Here is a 17,956-nt window from a genome sequence, read left to right as displayed (position 1 = left end):
CACGGTGGACGAGTGATTGCAGTGAACGCCTCCGCGGATCGGATTCGACTCGCAGGGTTGGGAACTTTCGGTCGCGTCGCGCGAAATTACGCCCCGACGAAACGACGCCCCCAAGAGTACGGTCCTAATTAAAAAAGATAAGCTCGCGGCGTCAAATTTCTCAGGACTTTGACGCTCTTATCTTCGTAATTCCCCATAATGCTTTTTAAAGACGCGATTGTAAACTATTCGAGCGACGGACACATTCCGCTTCATAATTCTAAGTCGATCGATTGGCAAACTGATTGGAAAACGCTTCATGTTGCCGTCCGTTCGCGGGAGTAATCTGTCTAACGGACAGCCGATTCCTGTCGCTCAATTTCGCAGGTTTTCAAAACCTGCTTGACACCTCGTTGCTCACACGGGACGAGTCGCTAGCCATGCAAGCGGCGTTTTCGATTTTCCTTTCCTCCATCCTACTATATTCCCAATTTTCTTTATTCTCTATTATTTAATTCTTAATCGAACAATTGGATCCGCAAAAATTCAAATTATATCTAACATCCGAAAACAATTATGGAATTTATAGTAACAAATATCTTGGGAATTAGCTAATCGACCGATTTCAAATAATGCATGTATAAAAAATGCCTGTTTATTATGCTAATCAAATTTAAACAAATATCTGCGAATCTACTATTTTTCAACCCTTTTGAAGCTAAATTTGGATAATATTGTGAAAAATGCATAGATATGGGGAATCGCGTTCCTTTATTTTTTGGCAACGCCGCTGCGGGCCCTTCCCCCCGGCGAGACGAGAGGCCTCGGCCGTGGCGATGGGCAGTTGGAGAATCAAAGCCGACGTGTTACAGGCAAATAAATAAAGTGTTTTTCTCCTCAAATAACGGCTGTTTTTCCCCCTGTGGTTACCTATCGCCGACCGCGGTCCTATTTTAAACATCTGGCGACCGTGACAGGACGTGGTCGAGGATAATTTTTATCGTGTCAAAGGTATTTGTTCGGAATAAGGGAAATGGATATCGAGAAAAAAGCCAGGAATGTGCAGCGGACGACGTTCACAAAGTCGCTGAACAGTGTTTCGGGAAAAGTGCGCCAACGCGAATACTTCCTTCGCAGAACGAACCGTAGCGTTACAACTGATGGAATCCCGAATGATGCAGCTGGAAAGTACGCAGTCGAAATACGTGGAATTACTAATTTCCTCAAATACAACCGAGGAGGACATCGAAAAAGAAATTGATTCCCACGAAGCGTACAAACAAGAGTATTTGATGGCAAGAATGTTACTCGTAGGATTAGACGATAATCGAGGCGCGTCTATAACCAGTGTGCACGCTAATGATAACATTGCACGCGTCGAAAAACCGTTCAAGCGACCGACGCTGGAAATTCCAAAATTTGATGGCAACATAAGTGCGTGGTTGAAGTTTTGGTCACATTTCCAGAAGATCGATAAAGATGCGACCATAACTAATGAAGACAAGCTCGCCTATCTGAAACAAGCGATAGAAAAAGGTTCGAAAGCAGAAAGTGTTGTAGAAGGTTTTCCGACTACGGCCGAAAATGACGCGAAGGCTGTTCACAGCCTAAAAAATCGTTTTGGTCGGGACGATCTCTTAGTCGAGCATTACACTCGTGAGCTGCTTTCTCTAGTATTACAGAATGCTAATAATAAAGGCAAGAAAGTCAGTGTTGCGAGTATTTATGATAAAGTTTCCGCGCATGTCCGAGCGTTGGAGACACTCGGTATTAAAACAAGAGAGTGCGCGACTATGTTATACCCTCTCGTCGAGTCGTCATTGCCCGAAGAAATTCTGCGTACGTGGCAACGGGCGATGTCTGGCGGAGAAGCGGTAGGAGGGGACGACGGCGAAATCAAAGATCGGCTAACGAAACTGCTAGAGTTCCTGGAACTGGAGGTGGAAACCGAGGAACGTATCTACATGGCGGTCAATGGGGTTTCGATGCAGACAAGCGGCGACCGACACAGCAAGGTAAAGGACACCAAGGGAAAAGGTGCATCCTCGGAAAATTTACCAACGGCAAGCGCTCTTTACTCGAGTGAGGTAAAAAATGTAAAATGTATTTTTTACGGCGAAGATCACGATAACGCGGCGTGCGAAAAAGCTAAAAGAATGTCGGTAGATTCTCGAAGAAACTTGATTAAAGAAAACAACTGTTGTTTCAAATGTCTTAAACGTGGACATCGCGCGAGAGAATGTCGCGTAAAATTGAGTTGCGCGTGGTGTGGGAAACGGCACGCGATTTTAGTTTGTCCTTCGCTAAATAATTTGAGTAATGCGCATAAAACCGAGAAACCTGTCGACAACCACACCATGGAACAGAATCTCGCGAATTTTTGCAGTCTTCCTGATGTGTGTTTGTTAACGTTACGTGTTGTATTATACTCCGGATCGAAACAAAAAATTGTGCGCGCAGTGATTGACAACTGGTGCACGCGTACTTATGTTCGATCGGACTTAGCGAAATATTTAGGCTACCAGCCCATAGGCAATAGAGAGATTGTACATAAACTTTTCGGGGGAGCGAGTTCGGAAATTCAAATGCATAACATTTTTACGGTGCGCATGAAAAGTATCGACGGGGACTATGCCTGTAATTTTCAAGCCATGGATCAGCGTGTCATTTGCGAAGATATTGCACGCATTGAAAAGGCAGATTGGTTTAAAGAGCTAGAGCGTAAAAATATTTCTTTATCTGATTTATGTTCGACAGAGGAAAGCGGTGATGACTCGATTGCCCTTTTAATAGGCGCAGATATTTTCGGTAAGCTCTTAACGGGAAATAAGTTCGATTTGGCGAACGGACTCACTGCTCTAGAAACCAAGCTGGGCTGGACAATTTCAGGCAAAGTCCCGGCGAACGAGCGAAAGGACGCTGGAAGCACAGCCGTCTCAATGTTTATGTCAGAAGTGAAAATATCCGAACTGTGGAGTTTAGACGTTTTAGGCATAAGAGATCCGATCGAAAAATCTGATAGGTTTTTAAGAGAACAAATAGTAAAAGACCATTTTTTGAAAACGGTTCGATTTCAAGAGAACGGCCGTTATTCGGTAGATTTACCGTGGATGGAAGGCCACGCCCCTATGTCGGATAATTTCAATTTAGCGAAAACAAGAGTAGAAAAAACCGCGAGGAAATTAAAAATCGAAAAATCGTTTGATAACTATACCAAAGTGTTTGAAGAATGGCGCGATGAAGAAATCATAGAGTTAGTATCGAAAGTTGAATTGAACATGATATCGCATTATTTACCTAATCGCCCGGTTATAAAAGTGGGGAGTACAACGGAAATACGACCGATTTTTGACGCTTCCGCTGCCGAGAAGGGCAAACCCTCGTTGAATAACTGTCTTGAGAAGGGACCTAATCTCATTGAGTTAATTCCAGCCGCTTTGCTTAGATTCCGGGAACACGAAATTGCACTTTTGGCAGACATTCGGAAAGCCTTTTTGCAAATCGAAATTAATAAGAAAGATAGAGATTTTTTGAGATTTCTGTGGTTTGAAGACGGAGAACTTAAGTCATTCCGGCATAGACGGGTCGTTTTTGGCCTCACTTGTAGCCCGTTCTTGTTAGGAGCCGTGCTTGAATTGCATCTGTCAAACGTCTTGCAAAATATAACAAACAGGAAATGGTCAAGGGAGACAATTGGAAAATTGGCCAAGTCATTTTACGTAGATAATTGTCTTACAAGTGTCAGATCGTCGGAAGTGTTAGATTTGTTTATATCAACAGCAAAAGAAGTTATGAAAAAAGGAAGTTTTGACTTACGAGGGTGGGAGTATACCCACGACTTTAGCGAAAAACAAACGACTTTAGTGCTCGGTCTTTTATTTAATAAAACACAAGATACTCTTTCGATTAACCCAGCAGTTTTGGAAAAATCTAATGTAGGCCTAATTAGTAAAAGAGCGATTTTATCTATGGCGCACCGAGTGTTTGACCCAATGGGATTTACTTCCCCAGTAACGTTGTTACCTAAATTATTATTAAAAGAGTTATGGAAAATCAAGACGGAATGGGATTCACCGGTCGATAGCGAAACTCAGCAGAAGTTCATTAATTGGCTTGAACAATTATGTTATTTGGAGATAGCTATCCCTCGAAAACTCGGCCCTGGAGACGTTTCTCTCCACACGTTTTGCGATGCGAGCCAAGTTACGTATGCCACGGTATCATTTTTACGCGTAGAAAATGAAAAGGGTGTCGAACTGCGTTTCATAGCGGCAAAAACAAGGATAGCTCCAGAGAAAGCGACTATTCCACGCTTAGAGCTTTTGGCTGCTTCAATCGGGTGCCGACAAACGCGCGAAATTATAGAGGCTCTAGAATACGATAAGGTACCGGTCTTTTATTGGTCTGATTCAACGACAGTATTAGCTTGGCTGAATCGAGATAGTCAATGGGGTGTTTTCGTTTGGAATCGTGTTCGTGAGATTCGAAATCTGTCAAAGTCCGGAAAGTGGCGATATGTGTCAGGAGAAATGAACCCTGCGGACCTTCCCTCACGTGGTTGTCGTGCGAAGGAACTGCTCGACTCTCGCTGGTGGGAAGGGCCTGACTGGCTCCGCGGAGATCAAAATAGCTGGTCGGAGTCAGCAGAGGATTTTGATGAAAAAGAAATTCAAAGGGAATTAAGAAAGTCAATTCAACAAGCTATGTTTAGTAAGGAAAGTCAAACAGATATGAAGATAGTAGAGCGGTTTTCCTCTTACACTAAACTAATCAGATTTTTCGCCATAATGTTAAGATTTGTTAATTTTAAGCGCAATATTTATACGGATAGAGGCAAGAGATTAGCGTACCAAGAAGTTCACCGAGCGGAGGTAAAATATTTGAAATTCGTGCAACGCAAAACGTTTCAATTAAAGAAAGATCCTCGTTTGGCAAAATTGCAAGTTTTTGTACACGCTGATGACCTTATACGCTTGAAAACAAAGATTTCGGAGCGTGATGATCATTTTTCATTTTTATATCCTATTGTTTTAGATTATAAGGATAAGGTAGTCGAATTGTTGATCCGAGAGACACATGAAAATATGTGTCATGCAGGTGTACAAAGCGTGAGGTGTCAACTGCGAGAAAGATTCTGGATCTTAAAAGCAAGAAAAACGATTCGGACTGTCATAGAGAAGTGCGTCACATGTAAGCGATTCGGCGCTAAGGCAATGCAGGTAGATCCAGCCCCCCTGTCACTACATCGTGTTAGGGATGCTGCAGTGTTTGAGATAACGGGAGTTGATTTTGCCGGACCATTGTTTTTACGCGGACGGCAGAAGGTTTGGATCTGCTTGTATACCTGTGCAGTGTATCGGGCGGTACACCTTGAACTCGTGACATCCTTGTCGACACTAGAATTTTTGGGCAGCTTTCGTCGTTTTATTGGACGTCGCGGAAGGCCTGTTATTATGTACAGCGATAATGGGTCAAATTTTGTAGGCGCGAACAATTTACTTGAGGACGTGAACTGGGATACCATTTCTCAGTATAGCTGCGCGCAACGTATCGAGTGGCGATTTAATCCACCTACCGCCGCGTGGTGGGGTGAATGGTGGGAACGATTAATAGGCATGCTTAAGAATATTTTGCGGAAAGTTTTAGGAAAATCATGCCTCACGTATGAGCAGATGTGTACGGTGTTATGCGATTGTGAAAACACTTTGAATTCTCGCCCTTTGACGTACCTCTCCGACGAAACGAATGACTTAAAACCACTGACACCAGCTATGTTTTTACGCGATGTAAAAGAGTCAGAAACACCCGATCTTGATATAATTAATCAAGTTGATCTCAAGTCTAGGTACAAGTATAAGCAAGAATTAATGGGACACTTAAGACGTCGTTTTCGCAAGGAATATCTAAGCCAACTTGTAATAAAAACTCGCACTAAAGAATCACGTGAACTTAAGAAGGGTGATGTCGTTCTCGTAGGCGATGACAACCGTAAGCGGCTAGATTGGCCTTTGGCCCGTATTGAAGAGCTGATCGAAGGTAGGGACAACAAATGTCGGGTAGCTGTTGTGAAAATGAGCACAGGAAAATTCAAGCGACCGGTGCAACGCATGTACCCGGCTTGAAATTTCTGAGTATATGGACGACAGTAATGATTTTCGAGAAAAGGCGAAAACGAAGGTCAAATGTGAAGCTGTCAAAGAGAAATCGGTTTGTAGTGAGATGAATGAAAATTGCGCTGGTACGGAGAATAGAACACGAAGCGGGCGTATCGTGAAAAACCTAGACCGGTATCAATTTTGAACATCTGTAGCACGGAAAGAATGGTGTGTTGAGTCAAGGACTCAAGGTGGGAGGATGTGAAAAATGCATAGATATGGGGAATCGCGTTCCTTTATTTTTTGGCAACGCCGCTGCGGGCCCTTCCCCCCGGCGAGACGAGAGGCCTCGGCCGTGGCGATGGGCAGTTGGAGAATCGAAGCCGACGTGTTACAGGCAAATAAATAAAGTGTTTTTCTCCTCAAATAACGGCTGTTTTTCCCCCCTGTGGTTACCTATCGCCGACCGCGGTCCTATTTTAAACAAATATATTAATTCTACTTTATGTTGAGAAATTGTATTTCTTCGTGTCAATGATAAAAACAGAATTTTTAGTGTAGAAATATTTATTGCATTAAATAAATTTAGGCAATATATTTAAAAGTCAATAAACACGTTTACGAAAGCCCGCATTTGCATGCCTTAAACATTCTGTGTTTGAAAATTGCATTAATTACCTAACTAATCGTTTTACTAATGAACATTCCCGTTAAATTAGGAACGAACGTACCGAAACGATGCAAATTTTGGACTTTGATAACGTGGAATGTGCCTTTGTGCGCCGCGGAAACAAAGATAATGAGCACGAACACGAGAACACGTCAAAAATTACGTTATATAAAAAACAGACAAATCCTTCACGATAATGGGGACTTGGGATTTAATGGAAATGGGATTTTCGAAAAACACACAATCAGGGATCTCGTGGTATTCGGGAAATTTAATCATGTGCCAGCCATTTATTGGAGTTACCAGTTTCGTGCCACGAAATTAAAAAAATGTATAGAATTTCGCGAACAAAGGCAATGGCTTTAAATTCCAAGAATTTTCATAATTGACCCGACACTGCAGTACCATTTTCGAATACCTGCAAATGTAAGCGAAGAATACAAAACGCTTTATTTTTATTGTACTCGAAGGATGTCGTGATTGAAGAAAAACAAATACCGAATAATTTTTATTTCGAACCGTTTCATTTTCTTAGAAATTATATGTTTCAAAGTAGAATTTTATATTTGGTGTACATATACATATGCTAACTGTCTAGAACTTTCCATATTTAAACCAGGCCTAAATAGTAACGCGAATGATAATTTTATAAATCGTTAATACTTGGATACACGCATAAATTTTTAAAAGATCAGACGGTTACATGTCGGCAGGCAATGCGCTCCCACTTCATTCCTCATTAACGAAAAGTATCAAATATCAAAATGTAGAAAAGTCGAGTATTCGTTAAATCTAATACCAGAGAATTATATCAGGTCGGTCTATATTTCTGCTCATTTTTCGAAGTCCACGGAACCAAATATAATTGGTCAAAACGATACGTTTCCTTAATTATGTTTAAATCTTCGAAAGAAAATATTAAAATACCGCTTAGTTTTTACTTTATTTTTCCACGGTTCTGTACACGACCTACAGGGTGTCCAGTTTAACACGTTCACTGCCAAATCAAAACCGTTATAATATTCTGCAAAAGTAAAATGTTTATTTTAGACCATTGTAAGTTACATAACCTAAAATTTGTTTCGGTACTTATATTCGTAGACTTGTTAAAATTCACAAATTCTATCCAAATTTATTTCCCTCAACGTCTTAACTTGAGAATTAATTTTTCTAGCAATTAACACTTTTCGGCAGTCAAAGTGTTAAGTTGAATACAGCAAGATATCTCGAAAGGAGTTGTTTACAATAGTTGTTTGGTAAGACGGGCTACATTATGTAATACTAATTATTTTTTTGTGGGTGAAATGGTGGAGGAGATCTGAAGGTCAATCTAATTTTCTTAAATAGAATGCTATACAGGGTGTTCGGTCACTCCTGGGAAACATTTTGATGGTTTCGTTAACAAGTTATTAAAAAATTAAATAAATAATTTCAAATTACTCACGGAAAAATTATTTTCGGTTGTGGGGGTAAATTACAATCATTTTTGGTGAATAAACATACCTCTGAAATATCCTACGCAGTTTCGAGAAAAAAATTCGAGTTAGTGCTGAAAGTTTTGGGTGAAAAAAAAATATTTCGAATCGTGTTGGAAAAATTATTCTTCGTTGCAGGGGTCAATTACAAGCATTTTTGGTAAATAGAGATACTCCCAAAATCCTACGCACTCGTGAGAAAAAAATTCGTGTAGGTTGGCAAATTTTATTAATAATTTGGTTAATGACTTTTTAACGAAACTTCAATCAACAAATTAGTATCCTTGATTTTCGTCTTTGTTTGGCATCTAGTATCTCCAATTAAAATTTTTCCCAAGGGTGGCCGAACGCCCTCTATATTTGTCTTCAGAAAGTAACAACAGGCACTGAGGCAAATCCAAAGAGGTGCTATACGATATTATCTTGAATTCGATAAATGTAAATTGTTATTTTATGTTTACGTCCTGCATTGGTCGACGACCAACAAAGTTACTGCAAATATGATATTATAAGCAGAGATTGAGAATTATTGCTAAACTGATTTGTCGAATATGAAAGAATTAATGAAAGAAGCACGTGGGAAATAATTTAATACAGACGAATTTTAACGCTACACAACAGCGGCTGCAGACCATAAACAAAAAATAATGATTTATCTTTATCGGACTTAGAATAATGTCGTATAGCATCTCTTTGGATTTGTCTCAGTGCCTGCTGTTACTTTCTGAAGAAAAAAATTTAGCATTCCATTTAAAAAAATTAGATTGACCTTCGGATCTCCTCCACCACTCCATGCACAAGAAAACAATTAGTACTGCGAGATGTAGCCCGTCCTACCAAACAAATTAAACCACTTAAGCAAGACACGCTATAAATTACATTTCAATAAAATATTTCGGATGTTCTTGAAACTTTCAGCAACGAATTCAAAACAATCTGAATTGAGAATGACAGTTGATAAAGTAGAAAACAATTCCAACAGATACGCAGCTCGTCACGACGCGTCAGAGAAATTAATAGCAAACTTGCAATTGTCTAATTTGTCTAAAACCTCTGTCTGCTCGGTACCCTATATGCGTCTGATCTCTCGGGAATCTATGAAATAATTAATTGGAGAGCAACGGGAGTACGATTAGATGAACGCCCTGAGCCTCGAGCGTTCAGAGAATCCTCGTAACAGGCGAAGTAAATGAAAATTGTAATCGAAAGAAAATTCACGAAACGAGAAAACAAAATGGCTTGGTGCACTCCGAATGAACGGGAACGTCGGCTGTAATTAGAAGCGTTTAGTATGCTACCGTTGCAATTAATTTAAACACTCTTACTATTCACCGAACACAGTTTTTTTTCTCTGAATAAGTTTACAATTACTTACAAGTGTTCAATTTATTCGATTTAACTAATCGTTCCTACTAAGATTTCTACATTAGTTTGAATAATATAACACTTTTCTATTTCACTTTTTACATATTGAATGACAATAACAAAAATATATATCATGACCTATCATATGTAGACAGTTAACGATTATGATTAGTGTACTGTTATTTAAGAGAGCAGTCTCATGTGAGACCTCAAAAAAATTAATTTTTTTTTTTATTTCATTTTTTTAATTCTTATTTGGAATTAAATAAAATTTCAAAGCCACGCGTATACGACAGATATAAGATTATATAATAATATAAGGCGGCCTTGGTAACTCGCTCTCAGAGAAACAAAACAACGAAAGAAAATAAATTTGTACGCTCTGCGCTAGACGCAGAAACGGATCGACAAATACGATATAATTTTAAACTGTCGCCTCGTGCTAACAATCCCCTCTTCTTCTTACTTAATTGGTTCACACGCGTGTTCAAATTCGATCAATAGAAGCGCTATTCACACACAACATAGACAAATAAAAAATATTTAAATTATCGTCATGATCGACGGAAATCACGGTTATCGATTTATCACTCTAAATGAATCGAAAAGGAAAGTTATTTTCAATGAATGAGGAGACCTATTTATAGGACTGCATTGTAAATATCTCAGTATCATATTTTTACAAATATGTATTTCCTTAAAACTAGCAATGGTCTATATGGTACTGGTTCTGCTATTGTGAGTCAACCAGGAAGTAGTTCGTTGTAACTATCTGAAAAATACATGTTTTCACGATCAGAAAGTTCCAAAGAATGTCGCGTTGTGGAATGTTTGAAATAAAGTGTTTCGCGAATGCTAGTCGGAGAAATACTCATAGGATTCTTGTAGAAGATTTGTAGAGCTCTTGACTTCTTTGTGTAAGAACACTTGCAGAAAGACTGTTGAACGTTACTAGGGCATTTGACTGGATTTATTTCGGACCGTAGAGAGTACAGACTTCAGTTTCAAATTTGTTAGTAAAGCAAACACATAACCAATAACACTAGTGTATAGCAAATTCGTTCGACCATTCGATAGAACAATTAAACATTTATCTGTTTTATTTCGCAATAAAGCCTTTAACAACTAGGAGTTGTCCCTGAATTTGTCAAACGAATTACTCGAAAAACGAATTTTCAAATAACACATATCCAAGTGAGGAAGACTTTATTAGATTTAATATCATATCGGAGGTCACTAAAGTATTCGAACTACAAGGGCAACTGTCGTATTAATCATATTTCTAGCTAACGACGAATGTAAACAAACGTTGCTCGGTTCATACACAGTTGGCCTTGTTCAAAACTCGCGTCGCAATTTATTTAAAATCGAATTTTTGCAAAATGAATCGGAAAAGTCAGAAATAAGTAAGTCAGAATGAGAACTGCAAGTAAAATGGCACAAAGAAGGAAAATCTATGAATGAAATTGCAAAACTTATAGACAGGAATAAGTCCACGGTTCGCTATATTCTTAAAAATATTAATAACGAAGTAACCATAGCAAATAAACACCGCTGTGCTCGACCAAAAAAGTTAACGGAGAGAGAAGAAAAGACAGTGATTCGGAAAATTAACAAAGATCCCTTTGCTTGTGGATCAAAATTGGCAGCAATAGTGGCATTACAGTTTAAAAAAGCTCTTCATCTGGAATTATGGTGAAGAATATTAAGAATACACGGTTTTAATACGCGAGTTCCGAGAAGAAAACCGTATATCAGCCAAAAAAATAAAATATTACGTCTCAAATATGCCAAGGAATATATCCATAAGGATTATTCTTTTTCGAGTACAGTATTATTCTTTGACGAAAGCAAATATAATATTTTTGATAGTCATGGTCGCAAAAATGTATGGAAGACAAAGAACACCGAATTACAATCAAAGAATTTACAGCCAGCTGTACAACATAATGGTGGGGCGGTGATGGTGTGAGACTGCATGGTAGCAAATGGAGTTGGAAATCTCGCATTCATCGATGGAATTGTAGATAAAATGAAATATTTGAAAATTTTTAAAGAAAATTTAAAAAATAGTGTAAGTAAATTGGGTATACCGGAAAATTATTATGTACTTCCAGCTTGACAATGACCCGAAATTCGAAGTATTCCACAAAAATTGTTCAAGAATGGTTATTGTACAACACTGCATACACATTCCCACATCCATCACAAAGTCTTGACCTCGATTCCATTGAACACCTACGGGCTGAGGTGGAAAGAAAATTAAGAAATACAATGATTATATCGAAAGAAGAATTGAAACAGAAGATTGTTGGAGTATGGCAGTCTATAGGCATAAGTATTACATCAAAGTTAGCATTTTCTATGGAAAATTATCTTAGGGCTGTAATAACGGCAAAAGGAGGGACAACTTCAAAAACTAAATGTTTGGTTAGTCCAATTAATGTTGCTATTAACTAATGTTAAATGTACAGTTCGAATACTTTCGTGACCTCCGATATGGTATTAAATGTAATAAAGTCTTTCTAACTAAGATGTGTTACTTAATTTCAATGATTCCACATACGCGATATATGTATACGACAATTTCAAAATATTTAATATATTGTACGTGTTCCGACCAATGCGGAACACCTTTCGCGATGATTCTCGAAGGTCCGTTTATGACACGGACGGGAGTGTTAGTTTATTTCGCGTTTAATCACCAAGAATATTTTAGAGTTTATTTTTCTATTACCGGCAATTTCATTTTCGCGATAGTAAAGTTTATTTCAGTCACTTCGAGTTTTTCCATTTATTTTAGCCTTTAGAATTTCGTTTCGTTTAATAACCGACCGAATCATAAACCTGGAGCGGCCGAAGGGTTGGCCAAACCATGTGCGTAACGGTTGTTGCCGGGCACGGTCAACCTGGAGGCATCCTTGGCTGCATCGCTGGGCCTTCGAGAGCACCCCCATGCGTCCCATTGCCCTCACCCCCGCTCTATCGGGGTTGGCAAAAGGGCGTTAACATTAGTCAAAATTGTAGCCTAAGATCCTGATTGGGGATACACACAACCAATCCACTCGCGTGGAAAATCTTCGAGGTTTCTTGCGCGGACCCCGGACACTCTCGAGCAGACTAAACCAAATTCGCAAAGAAGACACATCAACCATAGTCTCAATAAATAGTCGTGCTCACCAGAGCGTATACAAATCAAAGTTACAGTCCACATACATTTTTTGATAGGACTTCAGAATTAGCTGAATATTCCTCCGCGTCGTTTAATCGTCGCTAAAATAATTGTCGACGCTGCGACGCATAAACAGTACGGTTTGTGTCAATTTCAATTAGGAATATGTCATCGTCTACTTTTGTGAGCCTGTGTATGTACTTCCGTGCAAAATTTATTGAAAACTAATGCCATTGAACAAAAAAGGGTTATGCTCCCTGAAAATCCTCACTTATTTACCGCGAATCGTTTCAACAAAAACCACTCGACATGTCCAAGAGCGCGGAAACAATCCCTCATAATTTTCCATCGAGGTGAGCCAACATCAATCATCGTCTTCACAAACTTAATTACGCAACAGTTTCCGAAATGAAGCCTTATCGGTTCCAGACAGCGGTGAGAAAAACAGTGAAAAGCGTAACGGATACAACGGAGTAAAAGTAAAAGAAAAAACGAAGAAAAGATACGGCTTTGAAATGAGAGTTAACAGCAAAAAGCTGGTTGGGGATGTAAAGATAATTAGAGTAGCCTCAGAGAGGCCTTGCGCCCACGCGGAGACTTATATTCCCAAGCAATACTCGTTAAAACAACCGTTACGTACTGATAGCGGCTCATTAACGGAAGTTTCGGTTCTACGATTCAATTACCGCGCCGGTTTTAATTGCGTCTGTCTATCCGCTCGTTGCTAGTTCCGATGTCTGAAATTTCGGTGCGCGCCGAGAAGGATGGGGCTAACGGGAGACTTTATAATTATTCTTTGGAAAAATCTTCCCGAAAGGGGAAGTTGGAAATAGAAAGGGAAACCGGAGAATAATTGGGAAAATGAAAGCCCCCACGTGTATGCCTCGGATTTCATTTACCCCTACAACACGCCTTTTGCGCTCCGATTCCGCGTCATCGCGTTATGATAATTGTTACTATCGTTCGATGGATTTCTTCGCGATGTTTCGACGGTTTCTGGTGGTTCGCGGCTTGCTTTCACGAAATTTTTCTTTCAATTTAGGAATTAATTCGGTCGAATATGAAAGCAAAACTCTCAGTTGGTGCTAACGAAGGGGTTGGAACGAGGCATCATGGGTTAAAATCCTTTTTCGTCGATGTTGTATTTTTCTCATTACGTATCGATCTTCGCGTTGTCTCTGTAACCACAATGTGATCAACTAATATTCGTAAATTCCCTGTTTCAGCGTCATATTTCGTCGTAATGTTCATTTCGTCTGTACAACCAAGAAAACAATTATAAATAATTGTAGACATAATATAGATTTTCATTGTATTGTATGCTTTCTAAAATTCTCAACCTTGCCTTTGATACGTTACGAGTTTCTCATATAATTTGTTTATATATTTCTATCATATTAGATATCTGAAGAAAATGCAAAATACATCAGCCAATTTTAATTTCTTTATTTCATTATTAACGCGGAACGAAAAATGTCACAATAATTGAAAAGGAAAACACCAAAGCTATCAAACGACTTATAATATAATCGAAACACAAATATTGTGACTACATTCAATACAAAATGAAGACTTATAGTTCAATCCAATGGGTTAGCAAAGGAGCTGGAAAATTTTCAATCTTTTATCCTTACAAGTATTGTTTGCCATTTCAATTCAGTATCAACAGTGACAGGAACGTCATCCAATATTCCGTCGTTGCACAATTATGGGAGAATTTTGAGTATCCTAAATTCCTTGTAAGCGTCGGTGCACGACTGGTACTCGTCCGCGAGACTGCACGGTAGGGAATCGTGGAAAGCTACAATTAATTGCATCCTGTGGCGCTAAATCGTTACGAAGATTGCATTCTCCAAGTACAGGGAAAAGAGAACCCGGGGAAAGCAATGAAAGAGGAACGGTCGAACGAACGACGACTTATCACGGGGCTAAATTAGAATCAACGAGTCCTCGGGCTGCAAAGGTTCCCGTCGTCTTCCCTGGAAAAGAGTCTGGGACTTAAGGGGCAGAGCTCCCGTATAATTAGATGAGTTAATTAAGCAATTTGCCTAAGTGGGGCCAGCTTAACGAGGAAAAACATGTGACGCTGCAACCCTTTTGTTTCGTAAGCTTCACTTTTTGCACCGCGCTTCGAGCAACATAATGCACCGTGTTTCTGCTGACTCGCGTCTCACTTCCGATTTTCCTTTTTCACCCTCCTCCCCGTGGACCCTCTTACTCTTCTTCCATCAGTTCTTTGCTGGTCGAAGGTTCCTTTGAGCGATATCCTCGATAACGAGGACAATTTATTGTACCAAAAATCAGCGGGACAAGAATGTAGAGACATCGTCTTTTCTAACATTTTATCAACAGTGGAAATAGCCGAAGGGTAGCCTCGCAGGGAATTATTCTTTTCCTTTTGTTTCGCATTTGACTCCATACACATTTTCTCCTAGGCGTGGACAATTTCGAGAAATATACTGCGAACTATTTTCATGCGCAACAGAGTAACAAATTCCGAGGGAACATAATGCGATTTGTGAATTTTGTTAAGATAAATGGTAAAGATTACATCTTATAATAAATTCGTGAAAACTAAAAGTAAATATATTAAAGTAAAGCAAAAAAATTATTTCTTAAATGATAGAAAAAATAATTTGGAAATTTCAATAAAATTGTTGTTACCTGTTTTAACGATGCGAATGTATTTGGATCTTAATTAATACAGCGTTGAGACTTGATAATTACGGTAGTTAATAAACCGAGATGTTAATGTTACTTGAAAGAAATATTCAGCGTAATATTCAAGAGCCTGCTGTAATTGATATGCTCTACAAATACATAAATGTAAATCAAGAATTCATAATCGAAAAAATATATATAATTGAGCGGTTAATTAAGTTAAATTGCGATCCACGTGCATTTATTCACCTTCAAATAAAGTAAATTCAATAAACGTTAGGCTTTGGGGCATTAAGCGAGACAGCCGATCCGTAACTCGAATCTTTAACACAATGAAAGATTAAACATTTTTAAATATTCTGAAATTTAACGGTGTTTATTAACACTATTATTATTATTATTTGTTGAATATTTCATTCAAAGGTTGGCATTCAGTCAAACTATACATGTATAATACTATCTTAACTGACACCTCACAGAAAAGAAAAAATTATTAAAAATTATTGTGCGTAGTTATCGAGAATTCTTCAGGGATAGATTTTTTGTTTAAAAGAAATAAAATTTGTAGTCTATCAATTATATTACGTCATTAGAAATTTATTAATTCCATGAAATCTAACTTATAATGCGTAAAATTTCAATGAATTCGTACGTTTTATATTTAACAATTGATTGATAAAAAATTTAAAAATGTTTTCCGCCGTAAAAATTGCGAATCCGAATCGAGTTAAAAAATGTTATCAAAGAAAAATAAATCTTGTTTTCATTTGTTACGCCAAGATAAAACGAGTACACCCTCGAATTACAAACAAATGCACGTAGACAGCGCATGAAAATCTTACGAAATTTTGTAGAGACTGCGTGGGTGGCAAACAGATACGGCGTAGCTTCCGCGCGCGCGTTGCGACGCCAGGTAAACTAATGAAAACGTAATTAACGGTGTGGTAGTTGCAGCCCATGGTAGAGGCCGTTTGTGGCCATTTGCATAGATATTATTCTTTTAAACTAACGCGCGATGCTCGTCCTCCAGCCACGAATAATAATTGATGGACTGTAAAACAGACGAGTGCGTCGTTCGACGAAAATGATATACTTTAGTGCCCCGCTTCCGATTCTACCGACAATAACCGTTCCAGGATCACGCAAACGACCTTCGCCTCTTCAGAAATGAATTGTTTTCTTTGAAATAGGCAACAATTTAAAGCGATATTTGATTCAAGACACTTATTGTTGAACTACTTTCCAACTATGTTAGAATTTCTAATATATGTAAATATCTGTTCACAATTTTGGCGGTAAATTTGAAATAACTTAAAAAGTTAATAGACAGATACGTGTTTCTATTGTTAAATGGGAATTGCATGCAAGACGTTTGAAAGCTCTCCATTGCTTAATACACTGCGTTTAACAAACAGTGATCTTCTATTTAAAAACAATGGGATTGGTACGAACATTTGGAACACGAAAAAAACTGAAAACTTCACATTTAGAAAAACTACACAAACCTATGTACCAACTCGGTACTATTTGAAAGATTATTTTGCTATAATTCTGTATCACATGAGGAAATAAAAAATTAGTATTCTATTTACTATTTCAAGAATCTATTTTTTCTCTGATAAAAAGAATCACTGAGCCAACATGACGTGTTATTATAGTCTTAACCGTGTCTCCATCAACCACTAAGTTTACATAGAATAATCTAAAATCGATATCCTTCTCGGACTACTCGAAAGATCCATGTCCATCCGATGAAAGCCTGGCTCATTCTTTCCAAACAGCTCGATTATTCCACAACTTCAAGCCACTTCGAAAAACAATTCCATCTCAGTCGTTCACATACACATACATATACACACACATTTCTACGTATCTGTCACAAAAGTTTTCTGAAACAATACCTGATATTCTCCGGGATCCTCGTCCCCGTTCGATATTTATACATGCAATTAAGTCGCTTCTCGACGCGTATCTCTAGCGCGGTGTTCGAACGTTGACATAACGTTCTAGTGTTTGTAGTTAAACTACGTGATGTGGAGGCCCTTCCTGTTGAACCTGCGAGCAGTCAGTGTATACATATAACGGCTGCTTGAAACGAAGAGGAGAAGACGAACGAGGAACCATGTAAATTCCGCATCTTATCGCGAACATGGTAAACACGATACTTACGCGATTCGACGATAAGACCGAGAGAAATTTACGCGAATACAAACGAGGAAAACGAAGTAAACTTACAGTGGGGCAGTGGGAAAGTGAGACACATCACTCTGACGACTATACATCGGATAATAATCAATAAGCAATTTCTTTAACATTTCTGTACGAAAGGAAATCAAGTTTGTCTCGATATAATCGTGGAAAAATGTAGATGAAAATATAATTTTTATTTCAAAAGATTCTCCCTAAATAATGGAGAAAATTATTTAATTACTATCTTACTATTTCATACGATTCATAATAAACTGAGACATTCGACTGATTTATAGAAATCAACAATTAAAACAAGAGTGTAATCTTAAGAAATTTTACATAATTTCCA

The 17,956-nt window shown here is 38.4% G+C and overlaps 1 protein-coding gene across 3 annotated transcripts in view; it reads right to left on the bottom strand.

The window, feature by feature from the left end:
- Positions 1 to 17,956, bottom strand: part of LOC122402061 (fasciclin-3) — an 858,180-nt gene that overhangs the window by 364,442 nt on the left and 475,782 nt on the right. The gene's annotated exons all lie outside the window — the stretch shown is intronic.

The sequence above is a fragment of the Colletes gigas genome, unplaced genomic scaffold (genome assembly GCF_013123115.1).
Source record: "Colletes gigas isolate AHSC1104 unplaced genomic scaffold, ASM1312311v1 Colletes_gigas_Sc00032, whole genome shotgun sequence".
Lineage (NCBI taxonomy): Eukaryota > Metazoa > Arthropoda > Insecta > Hymenoptera > Colletidae > Colletes > Colletes gigas.
This window is presented reverse-complemented; position numbering and strand designations above follow the sequence as displayed.